This window comes from Zea mays, chromosome 3 (genome assembly GCF_902167145.1).
Source record: "Zea mays cultivar B73 chromosome 3, Zm-B73-REFERENCE-NAM-5.0, whole genome shotgun sequence".
In the NCBI taxonomy this organism is placed as follows: domain Eukaryota; kingdom Viridiplantae; phylum Streptophyta; class Magnoliopsida; order Poales; family Poaceae; genus Zea; species Zea mays.
The window spans coordinates 27999554-28023633 of record NC_050098.1 but is presented as its reverse complement, the minus strand read 5'-3'; positions in this window follow the sequence as shown (position 1 = coordinate 28023633).

The following is a 24080-nucleotide window of genomic DNA, read 5'->3' as shown; positions in this document are numbered from 1 at the left end:
TGAGAGCACCTAGAGGGGGGTGAATAGGTGATCCTATAAAAACTTGAAACTTAAAGCCACAAAACTTGGTTAAGTGTTACAGAGATAATGCCAAGTGACTATAAAGCGAGCTCTTGCGAATCACAACAATCACACAAAAAGCAATCACAAGAGACACGCGAGTTATCCCGTGGTTTGACAAGTACAACACTTGTCTACCTCCACGTTGTGGCGTCCCAATGGACGAGGGTTGCACTCAACCCCTTTCAAGTGGTCCAAAGACCCACTTGAATACCACGGTGTTTCTCTTTCTTTTACTATATCCCGTTCGCGAGGAATCTCCACAACTTGTAGCCTCTCGCCCTTACAACTTGATGATCACAAAGAAGCACGGAAGTAAGGGTGGGAAAAGCAACACACACAAGACTCAAAGCAAGAGCACAAACACGCACACTAGCCAACAACTTGAGCTCTAAGTTCACACACGGAGTTCTCAACTCAAGAGGAGCTCAAATTGCTATCACAACGAATCAAATGTGCTAGAATGAAGTCTTGGTGCTTAGGGATGATCAAAGAATGCTTGGTGTGTGCTCCTCCATGCGCCTAGGGGTCCCTTTTATAGCCCCAAGGCAGCTAGGAGCCGTTGGAAGCAATCCAGGAAGGCAATTCTTGCCTTCTATCGGGTGGCGCACCGGACAGTCCGGTGCACCACCGGACAGGCACTGTTCATAGTCCGGTGCAGATTGCTTTCCTAATTTGGCGCAACCGACCGTTGAAGCTTTGGAGCCGTTGGCGCACCGGACACTTTTTGGTGCACACCAGACAGTCCGGTGCCCCCATCTGACCGTTGGCTCGGCCACACGTCACGCGTGGATTGCGCGGCCGACCGTTGGTGCAGTCGACCGTTGGCTCACCGGACAGTCCGGTGCCTCACCGGACAGTCCGGTGAATTTTAGCCGTACGATGTTGACTGTTTCCCGAGAGCGGCGACTTCGCCGCAGACGACTCACCGGACAGTTCGGTGCACCACCGGACAGTCCGGTGATTTATAGCCATACGCCGCCGTTGAGACCCGAGAGCAGGCTGTTCATCGGAACTGGTCCTGACACACCGGACACTGTCCGGTGCACCCAGACCGAGCAGCCTTTTGGCTGAGCACAGCCAACTTATCTCCAAAGCGATTTCTCCTGTTTCTAGTACTTAGACACAATACATTAGTGTTCAAATCAATGTACTAAGTCTAGAAATATACCTTTAATCTTGATTTGCACTTCTTGAGTCTTTGGCACAAATATCACTCAAAGCATTTGTGTGGAGCACTTAATCACCAAAATCTTATAGAAATGGCCCAAGGGCACATTTCCCTTTCAATCTCCCCCTTTTTGGTGATTTATGCCAACACAACAAAAAGCAACTAAAGAAGTGCAACATCAATGCAAATGAGAACAAAAATTTGTTTTTGATTTAAATTTGGCATATTTGGATCGTTCTTTGCCACCACTTGGTTTGTTTTCGCAAATCAAACTCAAATTCCTATCTCTAAGTCAAATTCACTTGTTGAGGCATAGAGAGAGGTATTCCAAGAGAAATTGATCAAAGATTCAAAAACTCCCCCTTTTTCCCATAATCAAACATTCTCCCCACAAGAGACCAACTTTTGACAATAAGAGACAATAAGAGTATTTTGGCAAAACAAAAGCTCTAACTCTAAGTCAAATTCTCAAGTGGTAACTGATCCATTTCTTGCTTTGGCCTTAATATCTCCCCCTTTGGCATTAAGCACCAAAACGGGATCATTATTGGCCCTTAAACCCCATTGCCTCACCAAAATCTTCAATTAAGAGTAAAAAGGCAATAAGAGCACGGAGATGAACTTGGAGTAAATTACCCTCTCATCGGAGTGCAGTGGAAGTCTTGCATGGTCCAAGTTCACCTTTTCCCTTTCAATCCTCCTTTGAGACTAATTTAAGAAAACTCAAGCACACAGTTAGTCTCAAAGGGTCAAGTTGTAGCATTTCTCCCCCTAAGTATGTGCATCATTCACACATGGACTTGTGAGGTCCGGGGATCCCTTGCACAACTTGAGCACCATAAATAAGCAATAAAATGCATAATGAACATGATCAAAGGCATAAAACACATGTATGCTCTATATCAATCCAAGTTACATGAATCTAAGACATTTAGCTCACTACACAGCCTGCAAAAGGTCTTCTCATCTAAAGGCTTGGTAAAGATATCGGCTAGTTGGTTCTCGGTGCTATTATAAAACACTTCGATATCTCCCTTTTGCTGGTGGTCTCTCAAAAAGTGATGCCGGATGTCTATGTGCTTTGTGCGGATGTGTTCAACAGGATTGTCCGCCATGCGGATTGCACTCTCATTGTCACATAGGAGTGGGACTTTGCTCAGATTGTAGCCAAAGTCCTGGAGGGTTTGCCTCATCCAAACTAGTTGCGCGCAACACTGTCCTGCGGCAACATACTCGGCCTTAGCGGTGGATAGGGCAACGGAAGTTTGTTTCTTAGAACTCCACGACACCAGGGACCTTCCTAGAAATTGGCACGTCCCTGATGTACTCTTCCTATCGACCTTACATCCAGCATAGTCGGAGTCTGAGTATCCAATTAAGTCAAAGGTAGACCCCTTTGGATACTAGATCCCGAAGCAAGGCGTAGAAACTAATATCTAAGAATTCGCTTAACGGCCACAAGGTGACACTCCCTTGGGTCGGATTGAAATCTAGCACACATGCATACGCTAAGCATAATATCCGGTCTACTAGCACACAAATAAAGTAAAGACCCTATCATAGACCGGTATGCCTTTTGATCAACGGACTTACCTCCTTTGTTGAGGTCAACATGTCCCTCGGTTCCCATTGGAGTCTTTGCGGGCTTGGCGTCCTTCATCCCAAACCGCTTGAGCAAGTCTTGCGTGTACTTTGTTTGAGAGATGAAGGTGCCATCCTTGTGTTGCTTCACTTGGAATCCAAGGAAGTAGTTCAACTCACCCATCATCGACATCTCGAATTTCTGAGTCATCACCCTGCTAAACTCTTCACAAGACTTTTGGTTAGTAGAACCAAATATTATGTCATCGACATAAATTTGGCACACAAATAGATCACTGTCACAAGTCTTAGTGAAAAGAGTTGGATCGGCTTTCCCAACCTTGAAAGCATTAGCAATTTAGAAGTCTCTAAGGCATTCATACCATGCTCTTGGGGCTTCCTTAAGTCCATAGAGCGCCTTAGAGAGCTTACACACGTGGTCGGGGTACCGTTCATCCTTAAAGCCAGGGGGTTGCTCCATGTACACCTCCTCCTTGATTGGCCCATTGAGGAAAGCGCTCTTCACGTCCATTTGAAACAACCTGAAAGAATGGTGAGCGGCATAGGCTAACAAAATACGAATCGACTCTAGCCTAGCCACAGGAGCAAAAGTCTCCTCAAAGTCCAAACCTGCGACTTGGGCATAACCTTTTACCACAAGTCGATCCTTGTTCCTTGTCACCACCCCGTGCTCGTCCTGTTTGTTGCGGAACACCCACTTGGTTCCCACAACGTTTTGCTTGGGATGTGGCACCAGTGTCCAAACTTCATTTAGCTTGAAGTTATTGAGCTCTTCTTGCATGGCCAGCAACCAGTCCGGATCTAGCAAGGCCTCTTCTACCCTGAAAGGCTCAATAGAAGAGACAAAAGAGTAATGCTCACAAAAATTAGCTAATCTAGAGCGAGTGGTTACTCCCTTGCTAATATCACCCAATATTTGGTCGATGGGATGATTCCTTTGAATCGTCGCTCGAACTTGAGCTGGAGGGGCCCGTGGTACTTCTTCCTCCTCAACTTGGTCTTCTTGTGCTCCCCCTTGATCACACGCCTCTTCTTGAGGAACCTGTTCATCATCTTGAGTTGGGGGATGCACCATGGTTGAGGAAGAAGGTTGATCTTGCTCTTGGTGTTCCTGTGGTCGCACATCTCCAATCGCCATGGTACGAATCGCGTCCGTTGGAACATCATCCTCATCTACATCATCAAGATCAACTTGCTCTCTCGGAGAGCCATTAGTTTCATCAAATACAACGTCGCTAGAGACTTCAACCAAACCCGATGATTTGTTGAAGACTCTATACGCCTTTGTATTTGAGTCATAACCTAACAAAAACCCTTCTACAGCTTTGGGAGCAAATTTTGAATTCCTACCTTTCTTCACTAGAATGTAGCATTTACTCCCAAAAACTCAAAAATACGAAACGTTGGGTTTGTTACCGGTTAGTAGTTCGTACGACGTCTTCTTGAGGAGGCGATGAAGGTAGACCCGGTTTATGGCGTGGCAAGTTGTGTTCACGGCTTCCGACCAAAACCGCTCGAGCGTCTTGAATTCTCCAAGCATCATCCTCGCCATGTCTATAAGCGTCCCGTTCTTCCTCTCTACCACACCGTTTTGCTGTGGTGTGTAGGGAGCGGAGAACTCGTGCTTGATTCCTTCCTCCTCAAGAAACTCCTCCACTTGAAGGTTCTTGAACTCGGACCCGTTGTCGCTTCTAATCTTTTTCACTTTGAGCTCAAATTCGTTTTGAGCTCGCCTTAGAAAGCGCTTGAGGGTCCCTTGGGTTTCTAATTTATCCTGCAAAAAGAATACCCAAGTGAAGCAGGAAAAATCATCAACAATAACAAGACCATACTTACTTCCCCCGATGCTAAGGTAGGCGATGGGTCCAAAGAGGTCCATATGCAGCAGCTCCAAAGGTCTTGATGTAGTCATCACATTCTTATTGTGATGAGCACTTCCCACTTGTTTTCCTGCTTGACAAGCTGCACAAGGTCTATCTTTTTCGAAAGTTACATTTGTTAGACCTAACACATGTTCTCCCTTTAGAAGCTTGTGAAGGTTCTTCATCCCCACATGTGCTAGACGGCGATGCCACATCCAGCCCATGCTAGTCTTAGCGATTAAGCATGCATCTAGATCTGCCTCCTCCTTCGAAAAATCAACTAAATAGAGTTTGCCGTCTAGTACACCCTTAAAAGCTAATGAACCATCACTCCTTCTAAAGACAGACACATCTACGTTTATAAATAAGCAATTGTAACTGTTGGGGGCCTTCGGCTTCCGAAGGTCCTCAAAAATATGATTTGACAATGTTTTCCAAGTGAAATGTGTGAACATGTATCTTCGGAATTGGGCCACGAGTATACAGGAATATGGTCAAGACGAATCTTGAATAGGACGGAAGGCGATCATAACGAAGGATAAGATGATCACGAAGCTAAGCGCAGAAAAAGCTTCGGCATGACAGTAGAAAAGGGGAACTGACTTATATGGTGAAAAGACAAATTGGACCTCGAAGAATCACTATAGAATTATTGATAAATGTAAAGGGCATTAATGTAATTATCCACAAGCTGCGCCCTGTGCCTATAAATAGATGAACAGTATTCCCGTACTGTTCACGCTGATCTGACATCTGCTTTTCGCATCACGCCTGTATCTTTACTTTTCGACAATCCAAAGGTACATTTATAATTTGTTATCATGACTCCAATAATACAAAATATAAATAAATTGATGATAATATTTGTATTATTGTTCGTATTCCATGTACGTATTCTCCTTCATCATATGTTGGACTTACGAAGGTCTTTTCCCTCATAACCTTCGTCTGAAATTCATTGTATCCGAAGGGATATAATGTCTTGAAGGACGAAGGACTTTAACATTTAACACTTTTTATGTTGCCTTGTTCTGGACTCTTAGCATTTGAGAACAAGTCACCAACATTGGCGCCCACCTCCGGTGAACTCACGTCCATTTTTTGAGTTTTGAACATCTTCGGCAAGCATCACCTTCGTCATGTCGCCGAGGAAAGCTTTAGCCGCAGGGGCTGCTACTCTGCAGCCGCTGGATCCCAATCAGGATGTCCTTTCTCTCAGGGAGGCCCGAAGCCAGAAGAGGAAGGCCACCAGTCCAACGCCTCCTGAGGATGACTTGGATCATGAAATCCAAAATTTGGAGATGCTCCACCAACAGTCCAATGGAAGAAGGAAAAGATGGCTCGTCTAGCTGATCTACAAAGGCAGATAGACGAAGCCTCTGAAGAGCTTCGACATCTTGCTCAAGATGACCAGAATCAAAGGCCCCCGCGCAGGGAGCTTCATCAAGAGGGCTTCCACAACGAGGGCGACTGGTATGAAGATTTCCATCATGGAAATTTTGCTTTTGATGATACTTCTCCCCTGTCAACAGAATTGCAGGCTACACCTTGGCCACAGTCTTACAAGCCACCTCAGCTCCCCATGTACGACAGTCATTCAGACCCGAAGCAATTCTTGATGAGCTATGAAGCAACCATATCTTCGTATGGTGGCAACACGGCGGTCATGGCAAAGTCTTTCGTCATGGCTGTCAGGAGTGTTGCACAAACCTGGTACTCCTCTCTTCGGCCAGGGACAATCACTTCATGGAAAAAGCTAAAGGACATGTTGATAACCAGCTTCCAAGGGTTTCAAACAAAGCCAGTTACTGCCCAAGCTTTATTCCAGTGCACCCAGGACCACGAAGAATATCTTCAGGCGTATGTCCAAAGGTTCCTGCGTCTGAGGGCACAGGCACCAACAGTACCCAATGAAATTGTCATTGAGGCCATGATCAAGGGGCTTCGGCCGGGACCTTCAGCTCAGTACTTTGCCAGAAAGCCTCCTCAAACTTTGGAGAAGCTGCTCCAGAAGATGGACGAGTATATTCGAGCTGACAATGATTTTCGCCAAAGAAGGGAGGAAGCATTCAGGTTCTCTGAAATGACCAGGGGCTTCGGAGGAAGATTCCATCCGAGGCACGTCAGGTCAATTCACAATTCTATTCAAAGTGATGACAAAGGGAATCAACAGCAAAGGCCACAGTGCTCCTCGCAAGCTTCGAGGCAACAACAAAGCTCTTTCCGGCCGCCAGCGCTAAGGGGCAGAGGCGCCAGGGGCTTCGGGGGAAGATTTGGAGATCAACCAAGAAAAATTTACTGCCTATTCTGTGGTGAAGGCAAGGGCCATACCACCAGGATGTGCCATGTTACCATCCAGAAGCAAAAGGAGCTAGCAGAAGCTGCAGCGCAACAGAGCCAGCCGAAACAGGTCATGCATACTGCTTCGTACCATTCGCCTTACATTCCAGAATATGTAGGAAATCACCCTGCAGCTTCTGTTGCTTCGGCAAGTCAATCCCAAGCATCTTGGCAACAGCCTCCACCGCCACCTCCAATGCAACGAGGTCAGCAGCCAGAAGGGAGTCAGCACGCTCACCTTCAGCGGGACTTCAGAGAGGAGTCCGAAGCTCGTACAGTCAATAGCACTGTGCCGGAGTCGAAGCATATTTACTAACAAATATCCTACCTCGTCAGCAGATTTTTGCATTTTCGCATTTCAGTCTTACTTTCTTTTTAATAAGGAACAATTATGGGAAGTTTAAGTGCTTTTTATTGTATTTTAATCTCTTGTAACAGTTTCGTTCTTTGCCATATTAAAAAAATATGTCTCCTCCATAGGCTTAGGTTGCTGAAACATAAGAATTTATGGGGGCAAGAAGGACCTTCAAATTATCAAAAATTTGTTCTAAAGAATACAGTGCAATTTCTTCGAAGCAGCAAAAGTCGTTCCTAAGGGAGCGCAGTGTAAGTTTTCTGCTCAAAAGTCGTTCCTAAGGGAGCGCAGTGTAAGTTTTCTGCTCAAAAGTCGTTCCGAAGGGAATGCAGAGCTTACAGCGAAAAATAAACGCTGATTCCGCTGAAAGTAAAAGGCGAAGAAGCTCCTAAGGGAGGCTTACAGCGAAAAATAAATGCTGATTCCGCTAAAAGTAAAAGGCGAAGAAGCTCCTAAGGGAGGCTTACAGCGAAAAATAAACGCTGATTCCGCTGAAGTAAAAGGCGAAGAAGCTCCTAAGGGAGGCTTACAGTGAGAAATAAATGTCGACCTTCGGCAAATATCATTTTGCATAACATCACATCATTACATCATTTGCATAGCATAACATCATACATCATGGTGCATCAACAACGCAAGAAGGGGTGCTTCAATATTGATATTCGAAGATCGTTTTGAAGAAATAGTGGCACGACACAAACAATGGCCATGGAAGGGTTATATCTTCGTCAAACTCTGAAATGGAAAGATCTATTGATCATTAATTTTACCAGGGTTGGTTACTGATTTTATGAGACCGCGGATATTATTTACGAAGCATGAAAAGAAGGGAAGGTGTTTTTTCGCCGAAGGCTCAAAAACGGTATGTGTATAATGTTTCATGCATCGCAAAGAATAGAACTATAAACAGCTAATAAATTACACCCTAAGTTACACAATATTACACATGATTCTCAACAAACATTACATTTTGAATGTTTTTGCAACAGCATCTAATCTTCCCTTAAGACTACTTTTGCAGCTTCGTTTAAAAGATGATCAACAACTCTATCCATGATGGCTTCGGCCATTTGTCTAATTTTGTCATCCCCCTTCGTGTAGGGGCCCGCAGATGACTCAGCAGGTTCTGAGGGAAGAGTAGATACAGATTTATTACTATTACAAACCCTGAACAAGTTCGAAGTCAAAAAGTTACAACATAGAGACAAAAACCACTAGTTAATACCTATTCGCCCTTCGGGCTCTGCGCTTTTCTCAGCAGCCTCTGCTACTTTTCTAGCATCATGGATGCCTTTTTCGCTTTTTTGAATAATCTCTTGGGCCATTTACCGGCCACCATTATCCTAGAGGTCGGTGAAAAATTTTCCACCAACCATGCTAGCTTCGGCCGAGGGGTCTTTTATGTCTTCGAAGGATAAGGCAGCTTCGGATTGTGCTAAAGTTTTCACATGCTCGCAGCCTTTCCTCTCCAAAATAGTAGCAATCCCCCTAGCACCCGAAAAAGCACATATGTCTCCGTGGCTATTCAAAATTTCCTCAAAAGCCTCGGCTTCATGATTGATCCATTCAATCGGGCCCTCGGGGTTTCCCCATGTGAAGTTTTCCTCGCTCGAGAATGCGCCAACGCTGGCGAAGCTAGTTTTTATTTTCTTAACGCATTCTATAGATTTGTCATAGGACCTTTTCTTGGATGCACGAAGCTCTTCAACGTTTCCTTCTAAATGATTTGCCCACTGGTCGCTAAGTTCTCGTTTCGTTTCTTCAAGTATGCGTTCTTCTTTAGCTCGGGCCAACTTTCTCCGAAGACCCTCGATTTCCTGCTTTTGAGCTTCAGCTTGAGCTTTAGAAGTAGCTTCGTTTTCCTTTATCTTATCCACCAATGTAAGCAGAATTTTGTCTTTTTCCAAGGCTTCGTTTCTTAGCTTGATAACCTCTGTCCGAAGGTTATTGAGAGCAATAGTGCAGCTTTCGTCTTCAGCATTCTTTTGTGCCCTTAAGGCATTGCTGAGTATTAAGCCCTATACAAAGGAATGAATGGATTAAAAAAATTTATTTACCTTCAGACTATTGTATGCAAGGCTATCTGCAAGATCGTCCATCGTCATGGCGCAGAGGTGTCACACCCGGATTTTAGGGTCCAAAACCCGGGCGCGAACATAATCACCAGGTGTGCTGGGACCAAGTCTCACACATATGATGAATCATGGCACAGGATCGAATGTCACATCTTTACTAAATAACAAGAGTTCTATACAAAATAAATAAATAATTACATTATAAGGAGACAACGGTCCAGCAACCCAAAATTGACTGGGAGACGACGACCTAGACCTCTCACGAACTCGACACAGCATCCTCCATGCGCCTCATCCTGTGGTACCTGTTCTTGACCTGTGGGGGGGTGTGAGACAGCAAGAGTGAGCTCACATACGTTCATCGCTCAACAAGTTGTGGGGAATAATGTGCATGAACTCGCCAAAGATGGGAGCTCACGTGAAGTGTAAGGCTTACCAAAGAGGATGGTTGAAGCTGAGCATTGCTTTTAAAGTTGGTCAAAATTTTATTAGCAATTACTAAGTATAAGTAAATACCAAACCCAATTAAGTAATAGAACAAAAGTAACAACATCACCTGCGATGCAATGCATATGACAAATTGAATTTAGTTCCATAAATTAATCATGTGAGTGTCCGAGCCGCTCATGACCGTGAGCACGGCTAGTATACCAGTTTTACACTCTGCAGAGGTTGCGCATCTTTACCCACAAGTCGTGTTACCCATTTGCCACAGAGTTGATCAGACTCCATACACCTCTACCAAGGAAGCGAGGCAGGGTACCACTACGAGGCCTTTACAAAGTTCCACTAGCTTCAGACTACCCGCTACAGTTTATAGGAAGCTCCAGTGCAGGAATCCCTTGCAGGACCGCCATCGCAGCAAAATCCTCCCGAGGGCCTCCCTACACTGACCACTCCCCTACTGCCCTTGCCCCTTTCGGGTAAGGTAGCCCTCCACTAGCTTTCCTAGTTAATCAGCCAAGGGCGTCCCATTAAACCCTTGTGGTAGCACTGTTTTCCCGGGTGGTTCTCCATGTTCCAATTAATCATAATGATCTTATCATGAACGATAAATAACAACGGATAACAAAAGTATAATCATGAGTAATGTATCTTCATACCCAAAACCACATAAAGCACTAGCAAGTACTACCCAAAAAGTTCAGTGGTAACAAGGTATAAAGATAATCAAACTAGGGTATCCTATTAGGACCCATCAAAATTAACCTATGCAGATCATTATGATTAATTAGAACATGAGTGGGTAAAAAGAAGTGATCAAGGGCACAACTTGCCTGAGACTTGAGATTCCAGGTACCAGGATGATCTTCAGATGACTCGTGACCTCACGCTAGTCGTAGCAATACAAACAAACATGGTATAGATAAAATTAACATCACACCAAACATAAGAATAACTGAATAATAAAGACCTACACGTATCGTAACGAGATCGCGGGAACCAGAACTACTAAGATCGGAGTCGATTAAGGAGTTATGATTTTATAAAAGATTTGTGTGATTAAAATATTAAACTATATTATAAATATGAGAGATTATTCTATAAACAAATATCTCAACTTTAATCTAAGGCATTATTTGATTTAAAGATTATCTAGTTAAATTATAACCATAAAATTAGAATACTATATTAATATTAAAGAAGTTAATCCAATAGGTATAGATTAACCCAATTATAAAAGTACGGGATATCATATGATCAATGTTACTACTGCGTAGTAAATATTTATACGAAGCTAACACAACTGGAACGGGTTAATTCGGAATTAAAACGAAGAATTTACGAATTTCCGAAGTTTTACGTGTTTGGTACAAGATTAATTAAGTGATTAGATTTAATATGGGATTTATGCTAAAACAGTGTTACTAAGTGATAAACAATATTATTACAAAATTATAGGAACTGGAATGGGTTAAAAAAAGCCCTAATCTGAATTTTCTATGAATTAATTATGATTCTGGAATTATTTTAGTATTAAAAATACATTTACTAATTCATTTATACATTTTAAACGGGCTCTGGATCGGGCGTCAATTCCTGGAAAACTCAAGGGCTCTGGCGTAAGATTTTCGAGACACAGAGAATAGTGTACTCCGGATGGCGGGTTGATTAGTGCTTTCCTCGGGGGCTCTTTAACAAAAAGTACCCGCGAAGGGGTAGCTAGGGTTTCTGGTCGTTGGATCAGAGATCGAGCGCCCAGATCAGCCTGCCCACACCATGAACCGGTATTTGATCCTAGCCGTTGGATCCCCCATCGGCGGCTCGGTTTTAAAAAAAAACTGCGACCTAATCTCTCGCGTTCATCTGCTGATCTACGGCCGAGGCAGACTCGGGCGAATCAGTACGCCAAGACTAATCGAGACCGCCCACCATGTATCCAACGGTGCACGGACACGACTGAACCCCACCCAGCTGAGCGGCGGCGCAACACCGACGGAGACGGCGGCGCCATCACCGGAATTCTCCGATCTAAGCTCCTAGCCCTCGGCCCCTGCGGAAGACGCTACTTTACGAAGAGGGAAATGGTGCGAATGCGTTGGCGGGATTCTTACCAGAATCCAAGCGATATTCCGCCCTGCCCGCGACGCACGGCGGAAGTGCAGCGACGGCGAGGAATTCCTGGTCGTCAGCCGCGCGATGCGCCAAGGAAAGGTTCCAGCCGTGACCCACCGGACCAGGTGAAGCTCCCGCACCCCAGACCTCGGTCCAATCGCTGAGGAATCGACCGGTCGACGACGGCGGACCGAATCTCCTCACACGGCGCGCGGCGGCGTTCTGGTGGCGATGAGAAGTTGGGGCTACAGAGGGGAGAGGGGGATAAGGATCCGGTTCCGGTCCTCTTATGGCCGCCCGAAGTCCGTTCGCGGCCCACCCCAACGGAATCCGCGAATCGCGCCATGCCGAGCTCATCCGAGCAGCGCGGCGAAGAAAGGGGAAAGGGGCTAGCGGACTTGGGGCGAAGGTGGAATAGGCCACCCCGGTCGCCCGCCAAGATAGGGGCCCGCACACGGCTGTTGCAAGAACCAGGGCAGTCGGCGCCGGGTCTTCAGCTCCAGCCATCCGCGCGCCATGGGGAAGATCTACAGCGCGGTGGAGGTTGAGGCTGGCAAGTGGGGCCGCTTGTCTGGTGACACCGAGCGCGCGCTAGGGAAGCTGACGGGATGGGCCCGCACGTCAGCGCGTGGATGCAAGAGGAAATGGCCACGCTGGGGTAAAGGAGAAATGGGCCGAAATCAGGCGTGCGGCCCATGAAGCCCTTTTATTCTTTTCCATTTTTGCTCTAATTTCTTTTCTCCATTTCCAAGTTAAATTTGAATTCAAACTTAAATTCAAACTTCTATGGCTCATCACTTCAACTTATATTTGTGAAATTAGGGATATTAATTCTGAATATATTTATATATATATTATTTATATATTTTTTATATCCCTTCTCTTTTTCTTATTTCCAAACTCTAATTTCCATTTAGGGTTTGATCCAACCTTTAGAATTATTATCTCATTGTTATTATCCTTATTATTTTATTTAATGTGCAAACATATAAAACTCCAACATGATGCATATTCTTTTTATCATTTGTTTTAACTCATCTCCAACTTTTATGTATGCTCTTTTTATGATGCAAATATGGCACATAAGATAAGGAATTCACTATATAATCCTTTTATACAATTTTGAGTATTACAAATCCTACCCCCCTTAAAAAGAATCTCGTCCTCGAGATTTGAAGAAAAGGGATGCAACCAGTTTGGTTTAGGAATCAAAAGTTTTGTTTCATGTTTTTTTTATAGTAGCTAGTAGATGATTTGGAAAATATAGACATATACGTATAGCCATCTATTAGGTCAGATGAGGTACGATTATGGCAAGTATAGATAATAGGTTGTGGCAAGGAAGAGTATAATAAGGAAAGACTTCATCCTGAACTGTGGATCTTGATTCCGCTGGCGATTCAACTTGATCTTTGAAGTCTTGTGTTGATGCTTATCCTTCTTTGACATGGTTGGTCTTCTTTGTCCTTTATTTCTTGGAGTTGTCATCCGAGTTAAGGACATATGGCTAGGACATATGTGAGTAGGATGGATTGTATGGTGTAGGTAGGTTAGAATCTCTTGCTAGGTTAAAATTGAAGGGTTATGCATCTATCGGATGGTTAAGGTAGTTGCATATGGCCAAGTCGATCTGTCATTCTTAATCTAGTGCAAGGTGAACTAAGTTAAGACCCGTTCTATAGGAGTAGAGTCTAATCTATTTCATCAGTATTATCTAACATGTTTGATAAGTCACTTTAGATTAGATCAGATCTAGGTTAGATTGGTGTGACTAGTTTGACTAGATAAGATCTTATTTATTTTAGGCTAGATCATGGTTGTTACACTAGCGTGGGATAAATATGCTTATTGGGGTAAGATGAATCCATAAGGATAAGGTAGAATCTCTTGAGGTCAGATAGATCTGTTAGGATAGGATAGATAGATCTATTAAGATAAGAGAGATTCTTTAAGATAAGATGGAGCTATTAAGCTTGATACATTTTTAATAGGGAATATTATGTGTTGTCTATTTTATAAATATTTTCCCTTATGTCTAGGTGTATATGTAGATGTAATTGTGGACATCACTCCACAACTCGTCACACTCAATCAAAGATCCAAATCAAACAAGTATCATAAGAACAAACACTCAAGTATACAAATATTTACAAAAATAGTTTTGATTTTTTTTTCCTAAGAGCAGGTCTCCTATTTCTAAAGGTCACTTTAGGCACAGGATTTCAAAGTGTGAAATCCACATTTGTCTTTAGAAGGAAAAAGGTAAGAGTAATCAGAGTAAAGCGGAAATAGATGAGAAAAGATTAAGAAAAGTTTAGAAAAGAATCAGAGTAGCAGAGGTAAGTAAGTATTGGTTGTCCAGTTCTATCTAGGTTTCGTCCTACAGTCAACATTCCTCTGATACCACTTCTGTCACACCCGGATTTTAGGGTCCAAAACCCGGGCGCGAACATAATCACCAGGTGTGCTGGGACCAAGTCTCACACATATGATGAATCATGGCACAGGATCGAATGTCACATCTTTACTAAATAACAAGAGTTCTATACAAAATAAATAAATAATTACATTATAAGGAGACAACGGTCCAGCAACCCAAAATTGACTGGGAGACGACGACCTAGACCTCTCACGAACTCGACACAGCATCCTCCATGCGCCTCATCCTGTGGTACCTGTTCTTGACCTGTGGGGGGGTGTGAGACAGCAAGAGTGAGCTCACATACGTTCATCGCTCAACAAGTTGTGGGGAATAATGTGCATGAACTCGCCAAAGATGGGAGCTCACGTGAAGTGTAAGGCTTACCAAAGAGGATGGTTGAAGCTGAGCATTGCTTTTAAAGTTGGTCAAAATTTTATTAGCAATTACTAAGTATAAGTAAATACCAAACCCAATTAAGTAATAGAACAAAAGTAACAACATCACCTGCGATGCAATGCATATGACAAATTGAATTTAGTTCCATAAATTAATCATGTGAGTGTCCGAGCCGCTCATGACCGTGAGCACGGCTAATATACCAGTTTTACACTCTGCAGAGGTTGCGCATCTTTACCCACAAGTCGTGTTACCCATTTGCCACAGAGTTGATCAGACTCCATACACCTCTACCAAGGAAGCGAGGCAGGGTACCACTACGAGGCCTTTACAAAGTTCCACTAGCTTCAGACTACCCGCTACAGTTTATAGGAAGCTCCAGTGCAGGAATCCCTTGCAGGACCGCCATCGCAGCAAAATCCTCCCGAGGGCCTCCCTACACTGACCACTCCCCTACTGCCCTTGCCCCTTTCGGGTAAGGTAGCCCTCCACTAGCTTTCCTAGTTAATCAGCCAAGGGCGTCCCATTAAACCCTTGTGGTAGCACTGTTTTCCCGGGTGGTTCTCCATGTTCCAATTAATCATAATGATCTTATCATGAACGATAAATAACAACGGATAACAAAAGTATAATCATGAGTAATGTATCTTCATACCCAAAACCACATAAAGCACTAGCAAGTACTACCCAAAAAGTTCAGTGGTAACAAGGTACAAAGATAATCAAACTAGGGTATCCTATTAGGACCCATCAAAATTAACCTATGCAGATCATTATGATTAATTAGAACATGAGTGGGTAAAAAGAAGTGATCAAGGGCACAACTTGCCTGAGACTTGAGATTCCAGGTACCAGGATGATCTTCAGATGACTCGTGACCTCACGCTAGTCGTAGCAATACAAACAAACATGATATAGATAAAATTAACATCACACCAAACATAAGAATAACTGAATAATAAAGACCTACACGTATCGTAACGAGATCGCGGGAACCAGAACTACTAAGATCGGAGTCGATTAAGGAGTTATGATTTTATAAAAGATTTGTGTGATTAAAATATTAAACTATATTATAAATATGAGAGATTATTCTATAAACAAATATCTCAACTTTAATCTAAGGCATTATTTGATTTAAAGATTATCTAGTTAAATTATAACCATAAAATTAGAATACTATATTAATATTAAAGAAGTTAATCCAATAGGTATAGATTAACCCAATTATAAAAGTACGGGATATCATATGATCAATGTTACTACTGCGTAGTAAATATTTATACGAAGCTAACACAACTGGAACGGGTTAATTCGGAATTAAAACGAAGAATTTACGAATTTCCGAAGTTTTACGTGTTTGGTACAAGATTAATTAAGTGATTAGATTTAATATGGGATTTATGCTAAAACAGTGTTACTAAGTGATAAACAATATTATTACAAAATTATAGGAACTGGAATGGGTTAAAAAAAGCCCTAATCTGAATTTTCTATGAATTAATTATGATTTTGGAATTATTTTAGTATTAAAAATACATTTACTAATTCATTTATACATTTTAAACGGGCTCTGGATCGGGCGTCAATTCCTGGAAAACTCAAGGGCTCTGGCGTAAGATTTTCGAGACACAGAGAATAGTGTACTCCGGATGGCGGGTTGATTAGTGCTTTCCTCGGGGGCTCTTTAACAAAAAGTACCCGCGAAGGGGTAGCTAGGGTTTCTGGTCGTTGGATCAGAGATCGAGCGCCCAGATCAGCCTGCCCACACCATGAACCGGTATTTGATCCCAGCCGTTGGATCCCCCATCGGCGGCTCGGTTTTAAAAAAAAACTGCGACCTAATCTCTCGCGTTCATCTGCTGATCTACGGCCGAGGCAGACTCGGGCGAATCAGTACGCCAAGACTAATCGAGACCGCCCACCATGTATCCAACGGTGCACGGACACGACTGAACCCCACCCAGCTGAGCGGCGGCGCAACACCGACGGAGACGGCGGCGCCATCACCGGAATTCTCCGATCTAAGCTCCTAGCCCTCGGCCCCTGCGGAAGACGCTACTTTACGAAGAGGGAAATGGTGCGAATGCGTTGGCGGGATTCTTACCAGAATCCAAGCGATATTCCGCCCTGCCCGCGACGCACGGCGGAAGTGCAGCGACGGCGAGGAATTCCAGGTCGTCAGCCGCGCGATGCGCCAAGGAAAGGTTCCAGCCGTGACCCACCGGACCAGGTGAAGCTCCCGCACCCCAGACCTCGGTCCAATCGCTGAGGAATCGACCGGTCGACGACGGCGGACCGAATCTCCTCACACGGCGCGCGGCGGCGTTCTGGTGGCGATGAGAAGTTGGGGCTACAGAGGGGAGAGGGGGATAAGGATCCGGTTCCGGTCCTCTTATGGCCGCCCGAAGTCCGTTCGCGACCCACCCCAACGGAATCCGCGAATCGCGCCATGCCGAGCTCATCCGAGCAGCGCGGCGAAGAAAGGGGAAAGGGGCTAGCGGACTTGGGGCGAAGGTGGAATAGGCCACCCCGGTCGCCCGCCAAGATAGGGGCCCGCACACGGCTGTTGCAAGAACCAGGGCAGTCGGCGCCGGGTCTTCAGCTCCAGCCATCCGCGCGCCACGGGGAAGATCTACAGCGCGGTGGAGGTTGAGGCTGGCAAGTGGGGCCGCTTGTCTGGTGACACCGAGCGCGCGCTAGGGAAGCTGACGGGATGGGCCCGCACGTCAGCGCGTGGATGCAAGAGGAAATGGCCACGCTGGGGTAAAGGAGAAATGGGCCGAAATCAGGCGTGCGGCCCATGAAGCCCTTTTATTCTTTTCCATTTTTGCTCTAATTTCTTTTCTCCATTTCCAAGTTAAATTTGAATTCAAACTTAAATTCAAACTTCTATGGCTCATCACTTCAACTTATATTTGTGAAATTAGGGATATTAATTCTGAATATATTTATATATATATTATTTATATATTTTTTATATCCCTTCTCTTTTTCTTATTTCCAAACTCTAATTTCCATTTAGGGTTTGATCCAACCTTTAGAATTATTATCTCATTGTTATTATCCTTATTATTTTATTTAATGTGCAAACATATAAAACTCCAACATGATGCATATTCTTTTTATCATTTGTTTTAACTCATCTCCAACTTTTATGTATGCTCTTTTTATGATGCAAATATGGCACATAAGATAAGGAATTCACTATATAATCCTTTTATACAATTTTGAGTATTACAAGAGGCCATCTTCGAGCTTCGGGAACCCCATACTTCTAGCCATCTCCCGGTAGACGGATAATTCCTTGTTATCTGGGAGGCAGTATAAGAAGTCGTCTTCGTCTGTGCCATTGAATACTAAGGCCCCTTTTGGATACCTCAGTTCTTGGGCATAGTGATTAGCTTCAAAAATCTCTTCTTCAGATAATCTTTTTCCCGAAGCATGTCGAACAATGTAATCAAGGGCTTTGGAGGATGCTTCGGGGGCAGCAGTGCCAGTTTCTTCAACTAAAATCGGCTCTGTCATTTTTGTTTCTTCGGCTTCCAAGGATTTTACCTTGGTGGGCTCTAAAGGCTCAGCTTTAGTCTCAGATTGTTGCTTTGGAGCTTCAGCAACAAAGACTTCAGTACGCACTTCGGAAGTTTCAACAATTTTCTTCGGGGTTGTGCTTGTAGACTTAATTGTCTCCAAAACATCTAGCACATTAACCATCCTTTTTCTTTTCGGGGTCACCGCTGGACCCTTTTGGTTTTTTGTTGCCTCAATTTTTGCTGAAGGACTCAAAATTTCTGATGTTTTTGCTTCTTCAGTCCTCGGTTTTTCTGTTTTTTCTGCTGATGGTGCTTCGACCATTTCTTCGATTTTTGGCACTGGAGGTGGTTCTTTAGCTTCGGTGGCCGAAGAGGTCTCACCATTAAATTCAGGCACTGTGGCCGGTTCAATATAACGTGGCCGGTGTGTGAGAACCTTTACCTTTTTTCTCTTCGGCGCTGGCTCGCTAGGAGCAGCTGAGGCAATTTCCTTTGCAGAAGAAGTATTCTTTCTTTTTTGACCCCACGCTGGGTAATGGTAGTCGGGGTAGACAAACCCAATTGCATCAAATACTCGGTTAAGTCTCTTCTTCTTTCGGCCTCCGAAGGCCGCTGATAATGCAGTATCTTCGGCCTTCGAGTATACCCCAAGCAATTCGTCGCTTATGGCCTCAATACTTTTTAACCAGTCATCATCTGGCTCAACAAACTTATCTCCGTATTTGAATGTGTATTTTAGCCTAACTAGTCCACCTTCGTCAGTCTCTTTAATGGTTTCCTCCGGCATTTCCCACTTATCCACAAGTGGCCATACTCTGAAAGCAATGTGTTCTTGGACCAAATCCCTTGTTCCAATAAAAGAACAAACAACGTCGAAGGCTCTCTGGCATTCTTCAGCTGCTTCATTCATTTCCACCTTCGGCTTCCGGAGGCCGAAGCGTTGCCAGATAGGGCGCATAATGATACCCTTGATATCTTCACGTGATTTCAAGTCATTTTTCACATAAAACCATTCTGTTATCCAGTCGTCGGGCCATCTCTTTCGAAAAGTTGGCACAGGGCAACTTGACCCAGACCGAGCGCCAAAGCTGTAGCAGCCAAAGTTGTTGTGATACTGCTCTTTGCCCCAGGGTTTTGTCTCATACAATAGCTCATGTACGTTACAGAAGCTTTTTGAGTTAGGTTCCAAACCTTGGCTCCTCACGGCCCACACAAAGATGTTCATCCTTATGATTGCTTCGGGGGTAAGTTGGTGAAGGTAGATTTCAAATATCTTCAGTACTTCCACGACAAAACTGCTCAAGGGAAATCGTAATCCAGCTTTTAAGAAGCTTCGGAATATCACGACCTCATTTTCCTCGGGAGTCGGACAAGTCTTCTCTCCTTCGTCAGCCCTCACAACAGACAAGTCCCGAAAATATCTGCCTCTCATATTGACAAGATGATTTTCCTTAATACTGGATTTACCAAAAAACAGCATGGCTTGGTCGCCAGGGTCGATCTTCGGAATCTTCACCACCACTATCCGCATCGTAACTTTCATTGTCGCCAGTATCTTCAGATAAACCCTCCAAAATCTCCCTGGTAATCTTCTCTGTATTAGTCTTTGACATTGATTCAAGAAAACCCAGATGCATCTCCTCAGAAAGGCTTAGCTTTGAAGCACCAACAGCTTTCTTATCTTCAGACATCTTCTCAAATGCTGACAAAGCGCACTCGAAACCGAAGCTTAAAAATTTAAAACCAAGCAAGTGTTGTTGCGCGCAGGCTAAAAGTTGGGTGAGTAAAAGCAGCTGGCAAGGGAGCGTGCCAAATAACCTGGCAGTGAGCTCTTATTTATACACCTAGTGCGTTGAAAACTGGAGGGTCCCGCTTGTCAAAGACTGTTGCTATTCTAGCAAAGGGAAGGTGTTTTTTCGGACCTTCGACTTAAAGCCTTCGTCCATATCGCAATATGAATTTATCATTCTAGTAAATTAATATTGCGAGGGGCTACTGTTGGGGGCCTTCGGCTTCCGAAGGTCCTCAAAAATATGATTTGACAATGTTTTCCAAGTGAAATGTGTGAACATGTATCTTCGGAATTGGGCCACGAGTATACAGGAATATGGTCAAGATGAAGCTTGAATAGGACGGAAGGCGATCATAACGAAGGATAAGATGATCACGAAGCTATGCGCAGAAAAAGCTTCGACATGACAGCAGAAAAGGGGAACCGACTTATATGGTGAAAAGACAAATTGGACCTCGAAGAATCACTATAGAATTATTGATAAATGTAAAGGGCATTAATGTAATTATCCACAGGCTGCACCCTGTGCCTATAAATAGATGAACAGTATTCCCGTACTTTTCACGCTGATCTGACATCTGCTTTTCGCATCACGTCTGTATCTTTACTTTTCGACAATCCAAAGGTACATTTATAATTTGTTATCATGACTCCAATAATACAAAATATAAATAAATTGATGATAATATTTGTATTATTGTTCGTATTCCATGTACGTATTCTCCTTCATCATATGTTGGACTTACGAAGGTCTTTTCCCTCATAACCTTCGTCTGAAATTCATTGTATCCGAAGGGATATAATGTCTTAAAGGACGAAGGACTTTAACATTTAACACTTTTTATGTTGCCTTGTTCTTGACTCTTAGCATTTGAGAACAAGTCACCAACAGTAACCCATATTACATAATTAACTTACTGACAACAAGTTATATCCGAGCGATTCTACTAAAAACACATTAGATATTGAATGCTCGGATGAAATAGCTATCTTTCCTAGTCCTTTAACCTTGCCTTGATTCCCATCACCGAATATGATTGAATCTTGGGAATCTTTGTTCTTGACGTAGGAGGTGAACATCTTCTTCTCCCCCGTCATGTGGTTTGTGCATCCGCTATCGATAATCCCGCTTGAGCCCCCGGATGCATAAACCTGCAAGGCAAATTAGGCTTGGGTTTTAGGTACCCAACTCTTGTTGGGTCCTACAAGGTTAGTTACAATAGCCTTAGGGACCCAAATGCAAGTCTTGTCTCCCTTGTATTTGGCCCCCACCTTTTTAGCAATCACTTTTTCATTTTTACATGAAAGAACAAATTTAGCATTACAAGCATGAAAGATAGTGGTAGATCCATTATACACTTTCCTAGGAGCATGAGACACAAAATTCCTCCTAGATCTACCATTAAGGTTTGAACTTGAAGCAATCATGGCATGTGAGTCAAAAGCCTTATAACTCCTACTATAATGAAAATTCCTATCATATTTTCTATCATGATACATGAAAGCATGATTCTTTTGACTCCTACTAGCCATAGGGGCCTTCCCTTTGTCCTTGGCAGAGATGGGAGCCCTTTGACTTGTTAAGTTCTTGGCTTCCCTTCGAAAGCCAAGCCCATCCTTAATTGAGGGATGTCTACCAACAGTGTAGGCATCCCTTGCAAATTTTAGTTTATCAAAATCATTTTTGCTAGTCTTAAGTTGGGCATTAAGACTAGCTACTTCATCATTTAATTTAGAAATAGAAATTAAATGTTCACTACAAGCATCAACATTAAAATCCTTACGCCTAGTGCAAATCACAACATGCTCAACACAAGAACTAGATTTGTTTGCTACTTCTAGCTTAGCATTTAAATCATCATTAATACTTCTTAAGCTAGCCACAGTCTCATGACAAGTAGATAATTCACAAGAAAGCATTTCATTCCTTTTAACTTCTAAAGCAAGAGACTTTTGCACACTTACAAATTTATCATGCTCTTCATATAAAAGATCCTCTTGCTTTTCTAAAAGTCTATCTTTTTCATTCAATGCATCAATTAGCTCATTAATCTTTTCTACATTAGCTCTATCTAATCCTTTGAACAAGCTAGTGTAGTCTACTTCATCATCACTAGAGTACTCATCACTAGAAGTAGAGTACTTGGGAGTGTCACGAGCGTTTACCTTCTTCTCCTTTGCCATTAGGCAAGTGTGGCGCTCGTTGGGGAAGAGCGACGACTTGTTGAAGGCAGAGGCGGCGAGTCCTTCGTCGTCAGAGTCGGACGATGAACAATCCGAGTCCCACTCTTTGCCGAGGTGTGCCTCGCCCTTCGCCTTCTTGTAGGCCTTCTTCTTTTCCCTCTTCCCGCCTTTCTCTTGTTCCTGGTCATTAGTATTGTCGGGACAATTTGCTATAAAATGACCATACTTACCACATTTAAAGCAGGAGTGTTTCCCCTTCGCTTTGCTCTTGTTGGGATGCTCCTTTCTTCCTTTTAGCGCCGTCTTGAAACGTTTGATGATGAGGGCCATTTCTTCTTCGTTAAGTCCGGCCACCTCAACTTGCGCCACCTTGCTAGGTAGCGCCTCCCTGCTACTTGTTGCTTTGAGAGCAACGGTTTGAGGCTCGTGGATCGGCATTGGGCCATTCAACGCCTCATCAACATATCTAGCCTCCTTGATCATCATTTGCCCGCTTACAAACTTTCCGAGTATTTCCTCGGGCGTCATCTTGGTGTACCTAGGATTTTCACAAATAGAGTTTACAAAATGAGGATCAAGGACAGTGAAGGACCTTAGCATAAGCCGGACGACGTCGTGGTCCATCCATCTCATGCTTCCATAGCTTCTTATTTTGTTGACCAGGGTCTTGAGCCTGTTGTATGTTTGGGTTGGCTCCTCCCCCCTGATCATTGCGAACCTTCCCAGTTCGCCCTCCACCAACTCCATCTTGGTGATCATGGTGACATCATTCCCCTCATGCGAGATCTTGAGGGTGTCCCAAATTTGCTTGGCGTTATCCAAGCCGCTCACCTTATGGTACTCTTCCCTGCACAAGGATGCTAAAAGAACAGTAGTAGCTTGTGCATTTTTGTGAATTTGTTCATTGATAAACATGGGATTATCCGTACTATCAAATTGCATTCCATTCTCTACTATTTCCCATATACTTGGATGAAGAGAGAACAAGTGGCTACACATTTTGTGACTCCAAAATCCGTAGTCCTCTCCATCAAAGAGTGGAGGTTTACCAAGAGGAATGGAAAGCAAATGAGCATTCGAATTATGCGGAATACGAGAATAACCAAAAGAAAAGTTTGAGTTGACCGTTTTCTTTTTCTCGTCGTAGTCGTCGTTTGGGAAGAAGAGGACTCGTCGCTGTCGTAGTAGACTATCTTCTTGATGCGCCTCTTCTTCTTCCCATCCTTCTTCTTGTGACTCGAGCCAGAGTCAGTGGGCTTTTCGTCTCTTGGCTCGTTGAAGACGGATTCCTTCTCTTTATCGTTGACCACCATCCCCTTTCCCTTAGGATCCATCTCTTCGAACGATTAGTCCCTTTTGTGAAGAGAACGGCTCTGATACCAATTGAGAGCACCTAGAGGGGGGGGTGAATAGGTGATCCTGTAAAAACTTGAAACTTAAAGCCACAAAACTTGGTTAAGTGTTAGAGAGATAATGCCAAGTGACTATAAAGCGAGCTCTTGCGAATCACAACAATCACACAAAAAGCAATCACAAGAGACACGCGAGTTATTCCGTGGTTCGACAAGTACAACACTTGTCTACCTCCACGTTGTGGTGTCCCAATGGACGAGGGTTGCACTCAACCCCTTTCAAGTGGTCCAAAGACCCACTTGAATACCACGGTGTTTCTCTTTCTTTTACTATATCCCGTTCGCGAGGAATCTCCACAACTTGGAGCCTCTCGCCCTTA